Source organism: Octopus bimaculoides, chromosome 7 (assembly GCF_001194135.2).
Source record: "Octopus bimaculoides isolate UCB-OBI-ISO-001 chromosome 7, ASM119413v2, whole genome shotgun sequence".
Lineage (NCBI taxonomy): Eukaryota > Metazoa > Mollusca > Cephalopoda > Octopoda > Octopodidae > Octopus > Octopus bimaculoides.
In genome coordinates, this window is record NC_068987.1 from 4,373,484 (window position 1) to 4,381,691 (window position 8,208).

Consider the following 8,208-nt stretch of genomic DNA (forward strand, 5'->3'; position numbering starts at 1 on the left):
AATACGTCCTGGGGTCGATTTGTTCGACTAAAAGTGGTGCTCCAGCACGGCCGCAGTCAAATGACTGAAACAAACATAAGAATATATAGGATGGGCTTCTTTCAGTTTCCGCTTTGGTCGACCCGAGGCTATAGCAGAAGACACTTGCCCAAGGTGCCACGCAATAATTTACGAATGTCCATAGGTCCGCCGTACTCAGGGGCACCAACTCACGATAGCTAACCGTTTTTTTTTCTTTTCTTTTATCACACTATCATACCACTGACTTGTGGAGGCGCGTGGCTAAGTGGTTAGGGTGTCAGCACCATGATCGAAAGATTGTGGTTTCGACTCCTGGACCGGGCGACGCGTTGTGTTGTTGAGCAAAACACTTCATTTCACGTTGCTCCAGTCCACTCAGCTGGCAAATATGAGTAACGCTGCGATGGACTGGCGTCCTGTCCAGCTGGGGAACACAAACGCCATGGAAACCGGGAAGCCGGGCCCATGAGCCTGGCTAGGCTTTAAAAGGGCGCATTTAAATTATATTTAAATTATACCACTGACTTATGGTATGGACACATTGGATAGCTACTTGGAGGCCCCACGAGTCAATTCTGTGGCTTGTTATCAATAAATAAATATAATAGGGCCCAGTTATTAATTTACCCAGGGGTCCGCACGGGTCTGGGGCCTTAGTTCTGATCTCTGTATGCTGCAATTTGCTATCAATAAATAAATACAACAGGGCTCAGTTCATAAATTTACTAAGGGTCTCACGGGTCTGGCAGTCCAATGCTAATTTATGTATGCTGCGGCTTGCTGTCAACGAATAGGGCCCAGCGCAATAATTTTCCCCGGGGGTCTCATAGGTCTGCGGGTCCATTTCTGATCTATGCCGCTTGCTGTCAATAAATAAATATGGGGCTTAATGCATTGATTTGCCCAAGACGGCCCCGCAAGGTGCCTCAACTTTTGCAACACTTTGGGGGATATCCATAGGTTTACTGTACTCAGGTCCTTCGAAACCATCTGCTCACAATGACAAAACAGTTATGTCTGCCACAGAATCCTAATTATTTTCATATGCAACAGCTATGGTATCTCCTCTCCATGTCTTGAGTGAAAGTAGAACCAGGAAGAGACATCTTCACAGTTTCATTGTTTTTCCTTTCATGTATTTGCTTTTTCTGTTATTATTTTTTTTTAGAAGGACGCAGATATGTTCAAGAATAAGAAAAAATGCAAAAACAAAAGGAAAACAATCATAAAATTCAACAAAAACCGGGGGGGAAATGCCATCGCATCGCTGAAAAAAATAAGAATTGCGTTGAGAGAGGAGCAATCGCGCGCATGCGCTGTGGAGTCAGAATCGACAGCAACTTCGTTCTATCGCGTACCGTGTTTTCGCTTTGTTGGTCAGGGGGACTGCGCTCTATTTCTCTACGACAACTACTACTACTACCACCGCCACCACTATCATCATTATAAGCAGCAGTAGCAGTAGTAGTAAGACAGCTACTATAAAGCTCCGTCATCACTACTGCTTCGTGTTCGACAACTACCACTACCACCACAACCACCACCACCACAATTACTACTAGCGCCGCCATCACAACACTAAGCGTTGGTTGGATCTGCTCTTAGCTTTTTGTGGAAGCTGCCTACGACAACCACTGTCATACACACACAGTCAGATAGTCACGCGCACACACACACGGTCGCACGCACGCACACGCGCACGCACTCACACACACGCAATTTTCACTTTCCTAAGCCAGCCAGTGAAGCTTTCACATCGGTAGTCAACTAATTCTGCTTCGTTTTTCCCTTCTCTCCTCTTTAACTACTGCTGCTGTTGTATACAGACACATATCCACACACACACACACACACATATATATATATATATATACACACACGTACACTTATACACACCTATTCATACATATATATATATTTACACATTTATATTATATAGTACTGTGTATCTGTCTATTCGTCATTCGCTCTCTCATTTTTCATACACACACACACACCTGACGACTGTTTAGCGAACAGATATTCACACAACACATATATATAATAATATAATATATAACAGTTTTTTTTTTCAAAACCGGCAAATATCTGCAAATAGCAGAAAAAAAATAATATATTTTCCTTATATTCCTCAAAGTCGGAGATTTTGTCTTTAAAACAGGAGGTAAGTTTCAAGCACTCTTTATTATAAATGATTATTAAAGCATTATCATTATTGTTAAGAAAGCATTATTATGTTAATAATTTAACAAGCGTTATTATTGGCCTTGTGCTATTATTGTTAATATTATTATAATTGGTTTTGTTTTGGGGGTCAGTTTGTTGTTGTTTTTGTTTGAGAGGGTGTTGCATACTCTTATTTGTATAATTCCAACTGGTGTTGCTGTCACAGACATTCTTCCAAAATCGCGTCATTCATTATTTCGGTGGCATCATAGAGAAAGGATTATTGCTGGAATTTTTCAAATCTCATACGTTGAGAAAAAGGGCTATTAACAACATTCCATGTTTCTGCCCCTCAAAAAAAAAAAAAAAAAAAAAAAAAAAAAAAAAAAAAAAAAAGGACCCCTTCCTCATAAAAATTCAATGAAATTATTCCCTGATTTTGGTTTTCCCCATTCTTGGGACTGCTTTCGTTCCAATTCCTTGGCTTCTCTCAAAATGAATGAATGACTTAATTTTTTTTATTAATCCACGGTTTTTTGCAATAATCTTTTTTTTCTTTCTCTATTTTTCTCTTTCATTCTCTATCCCCCCTCCCACCCATTTTTTTTTTTTTTTCAATTTCGAAATCTAACATTACAAGAATTTCGTTCCCACCAAAATTATATACATCGAAGCCTTCTGGTTTCTTTGCTTCTTTCACACACAAATATATTTTACAATTTTTCCTTTAGCACATCTTTCCCCTCTCTTTCTCTCTCCTAATTCCCTTTTGTCCCCTTAAATTAAATTCTTTACAATGTCTTACTTTGCCCTACGTTTTCTTTCTCCCATCGTCGCTTTCGGTAATTTTTCTTCCCCCCCCCCACTATTTTCGGTGATTCCATCACTGGTGCCTTTATTCTATATTCTTCCCTTTCGTCTATTTTTCTCTGTATTGTAACCAGTATGGTTGATGTAAAGCTGTTAGATTCAAAGCCAGGAAAGAAAAATACGAGGGGGTAGGAAGAGCCATTTGATAGATTTAGATATCGAGAAATGGCGACAGATAGAGATGCAAAAAGATGCAAAGATACATACACACAGATAGCTAGAGAGTCAGATAAATTGACTGTAATATAGATGGATAGGTGGACGGATGGATAGACGGACAAATGCAGAGCTAACTAGATGACAGAGATGGATAGAGAGCAACATAGATAGATAGACTGCGAGTAAGGTAGAGAGATGGATAGATAGAAAGCAAGACAGAGAGGGATAGAATGATAGACAGATAGATAGACATAGATAGATAGATAGATAGAGATTGTCAGAGAATTAGATTGTCAAATTGATAGATCGATAGACAGATAGATTTGAGGTGATAGATGGAGAAATGATTGGCTGGTCTTTAATGCAAGAGTCGATAAAGAAAACGAAGCGAACAGAGATCGATACATAACGACTGAATTTATAGGATGAAGAGAAGACGGAGGGCGGGGAGAGGGCATAAAACAGCGCAAACTCCGAAAAGGAAAGCGATTACAAGAACAGCAGGTGCCCATTGGGGAGAGAGAGAGAGAGAGATTGTGTGATAATATAACTGGGTCGCTCACCAATCTGAAATGAGGGGGGGGGGAACTAAAGCTGCATCTTCTACATTCGTTTCATTTCCACTTTGCTGGTTCTACATATCTGACATTTACCTGGGGGTCGGAGGGTTGGGACATGCGGTGGAGGTGTTGGAGATGAGGGTGGGGATGAGGGGAGTGGTGGTGACGGTTACCGGAATAGTTTGTACAGGGTGACCCTTCATTTTTTTTTTTTACTGCATCAACACCATCTCCCTACACACACACACACACATTCATAAATACACATATATGTTATGCATTTATATAGACATACGTGTGTGTGTGTGTGAGTGTGTTGGATCCTGGATCCAGTTCCGTTAGGATATCTTAAAAACGGTTGCAATTTTTACATATATTTATTTGTTCATTCACTCCTTTTAGTTACTACTACTACTACTACTTCTACTACTACTTCTACTACTACTTCTACTACTACTTCTACTACTACTACTACTTCTACTACTACTACAGAACGAATGTCGTGATTACGATGACAACCGCCACTACGATCACTACTACAACATTCATCACCGTCATCATCACCGTCATCACCATCGTCATCACCATCGTCATCATCATCACCATCGCAACTAAACGTATTCTCGTGTCTTGCCGGACATTGGTGGTGGTGGTTGATGGACGTGTTGGTGTTGCTGGTGTTGAGCTTCAGGTCAACATGAATTCAGTGAACCTATGATCAAAAATATATTCCAGTCGTGACCATCACGCAGTTTTAAGGGTACCGGATGCGTCCGTCTTTTTATAAAGACAGCAGAATGAAATCTGCTGGATTTAGCTGCTTTTACTAGCATCTCGTCGAGCGACTGCGAAGATGCTCCCATTGTGTGTCGATCAGTGATTCTCAGCATTTTTTAATATCTGGACCAGATCCAAAACCTGAATTTATTTTTTTTTTTAGGGGGCCGCACCGGGAAAAGGGAAACGCAAGTCAATGAAAGAGAAATTAATTATATTTAGAGAAGGTAAACTGTCGAGGGCCGCCGGAAGGATCCTTGAGGGCCACACTGCACCCCTGGGAGCTGCGGTTGAAAACCGCTGGTCTTAATAGATTGAGACCCAGGGAGACAGACAGACAGACAGACAGACTGGTAGACTGGTAGATAGATAGATAGACAGACAGACTGATAGACTGGTAGATAGATAGACAGACAGACAGATAGAGAGAGACTTAGCGAACACGTTCACACGATCGACACCACAGTCTCATACGACATTGTTTGACATACGACACACACACACACAGAATATACCATTATATCGAACCACTGAGAGGATCCATTTACAATCCATACCTGCACAGATATTATTATTATTATTACTATTATTATTATCATTATTATTATGCAGCCTTTCTCGACGTTTTTCTGTTCAGCATGCAAACACCAAACCTCTTCGTTTCGCACGGAACCATTCACACGCAGCCACACAAGATGATCAACACATGCAAGAATACGCATTCCGAAGTCACATGCTCGACTCCCTCCCTCCCCCTCTCTCTCTTTCTTTTACACAAACGACACTCACTCATAAATGCATGTTCAAGAGCCTCTCTGTGTGTGTATATATATATATATATATCTATATATATATATATATATGTGTGTGTGTGTGTGTGCATGTATTTATGTATGTATATATATACATGTATCTTGTATGTTTATAAGATCATTGTTTGACTATATACACACACACGAAATCCTGTGTATATATTTGTGTGTGGGGGGGTGTTTCCATGTTGGATCTTGTGAGTTTTACCTGTTTTATGTTCAATGTTCCACACATATATATATATACACGGACCAGACTACCGGATGTTGTCACGCACTGCTGGTCACAATGCGCTTCCTCGAGTTGTTGTGGCTTTCGTATGATGCCATCCCAGTGACGAAGCGGGACGGGCCAACGTTGCCCGTTAGTATAACGTCAATCCGTTTCTTCATTTACAACGGAGTGGAGTGGAGTGTTTTGCTTAAGAACACAGTGCATCACCAATTTGGGAATCGAAACCACGGTCTGGCGATCTTAATCGCTGAGCTACACGCCTTCTCTCTCTCTCTCTCTCTCTCTCTCTCTCTCTCTCTCTCTCTCTCTCTCTCTCTCTCTCTCTCTCTCTCTCTCTCTCTCTCTCTCACACGTATGTGTATGTATATATTTGATGTTTCTGTATCTGTAAATGCATGTGTATGTGTGTGTATATATATCAGGGGCGGACTGAGAGTATTAAGGGCCATCGGGCATAAGACTGTTTACCGGGCCCCGTTGAATGTATGTTTTAGTAGAGTTAACATGTAGAGTGCGGGCCCCTCAGAGCTCCGGGCCCTCGGGCAGTGCCCGATTGACCGACGCCTCAGTCCGCCGCTTATATATATTTATATACGTACATACACGTATGTGTGTATTTAGTTCGCTTTTGCGATATTTATTCTAGTTCACTTGGCTCTGAGTTCGATTCTCGCCGAGGGTGGCGTTACTCTTCATACTTTCGGGGTCGATGAAGGGCAAAACAAATGCTAGGTTAGAATTTTCTCATTTTCTTTTTTTAAGGATTCTTTCATCTTGTTTCTTTCCTTCTGAGAGAAACCCTCTCAAGTCCTTACATGCACATGGATGTCACTCATGTATTATGCAACATGGACCTACTTGTATCCAAATTCATACAAACACAGATGCATTGTGTGTATGTTATTATTATTTTTATTATTATCATTATTATTATTATTATTATCATCATTATGTTATAAGGCGGCGAGCTGGCAGAATCGTTAGCGCGCTGGACGAAATGCTTAGCGGTATTTTGTGCACCTTTATGTTCTGAGTTCAAATTCCGCCGAGGTCGACTTTGTCTTTCATCCTTTCGGGGGGCGTCGATGAAATAAGTACCAGTTACGTACTGGGTCGATATAATCTACTAACCCCCTTCTCCCAAATGCCTTATACCTATAGTAGAAATAATTGTTGTCATTACGTTACCCAAAAAAGGGCGAGCTGGCAGAAACGTTAGCATGCCGGACAAAAGGCTTAGCGGTATTTCGTCCGTCTTTACGTTCTGAATTCAAATTCCGCCGAGGTTGACTTTGCCTTTCATCCTTTCGGGGTCGATAAGTTAAGTACCAGTTGAACACTGGAATTGAGGTTATCGTTTATCCCCCACCCCTAAAAATGAGTGGCCCTTGCTAAAATTTGAACCAATATTATTGACCTGAAAGAATTGTTAGCATGCCGGACAAAATGCTTAGTGGCATTTCGTCCGTCTTTACGCTCTGAGTTCAAATCCCGCCGAAGATGACTTTGATTTTCATCCTTTGGGGGGTTAGTAAAATAAGAGCCTGTTGAGGTTTGGGGTCAATGTAATGTACTGACCCTTCACCCCAAATTTTAGGCCTTTTAACCTATAGTAGAAGCAGTTATGCGTGCGTATATGTGTGTGTGTTTGTGTATTAAATATATTTACATATATGTGTATATATATATTTAAATTTTACTGGTTTCAGCCGGAGGCTGAGCTCATGTGTAGATGATAGATAGATAGATAGATTTGAATAGATAGATAGATTTAGATAGATTTGAATAGATAGATAGATTTAGATAGATTTGAATAGATAGATAGATTTAGATAGGTATATAAATAGATAGATATAAATAGTTAGATATAGATAGATGGATATAGATACATAGATATAAGCAACAGACGTGACTGTTGTAATGCCATCCACTGTGCTATAGAAATGGTAGTAGTAGTAGTGTGTGGTGACGATAGTGGAGCGATAGTACTTGTTGTGGTAGTAATAGTGTCTCTGTCGTGGTAGTCATGGTAGTGATTGTGCAGTAGAGTGGAAACAGTAATTAACGGCGGTGGTGGTGGTGCAGCAATATGCATTTATAGTAGCGGTGTTTGTAGTGGTGCAATAGGGTGTAGATAGTAGTAGTAACGGTGGTGGTAGTGGTGGTGGTGGTGCAGTAATGTAGTAGTGTGATATAGTAGGGTTGATTCAGCTATAGCTGTTGCAGAAACGGTAGCAGTAGCACCTGTAGTAGTAGTAGTAGTAGTAGTAGTAGTAGTAGTAGTAGTAGTAGTAGTAGTAGTAATCATAGTTGCGGTAGCAACAGTAGTGGTGGTAGTGGTGGTGGTGGTAGTAGTAGTGGCGATGGTGGTGGTGGTAGCGGCAGCAGTGGTTGTGATGGTACTAATAATAATAGTTGTGGCTGCGGCGGCAGTAGTGGTGATGGTGATGATGGTGGTGGTGGTGGTGGTAGTAATAGTAGTAGTAGTAGTGGTGGTGGTGGTGGAAGTAGTTGAGGTGGTTGTGATGGCAGCAATATTAGTATAGGTAGTAGTAGTTGTAGGTGTGGTTGTTGTTGTTGTTGTTGTTGTGATAGTAGGCTTGTTAGT

At 40.9% G+C, this 8,208-nt stretch overlaps 1 protein-coding gene across 2 annotated transcripts in view; it reads left to right on the forward strand.

The window, feature by feature from the left end:
• Positions 1-1,381: 1,381 nt before the first annotated feature.
• LOC106873584 (CD9 antigen) overlaps positions 1,382-8,208 on the forward strand; it is a 164,176-nt gene continuing 157,349 nt past the window's right edge. Inside the window, exon 1 of one of the 2 annotated variants that reach the window (XM_052969172.1) lies at positions 1,382-2,185. The gene's annotated coding sequence lies outside the window, so the exon portion shown is untranslated. The remainder of the gene's footprint in view (positions 2,186-8,208) is intronic. The other variant, XM_052969171.1, reaches the window with a different exon arrangement.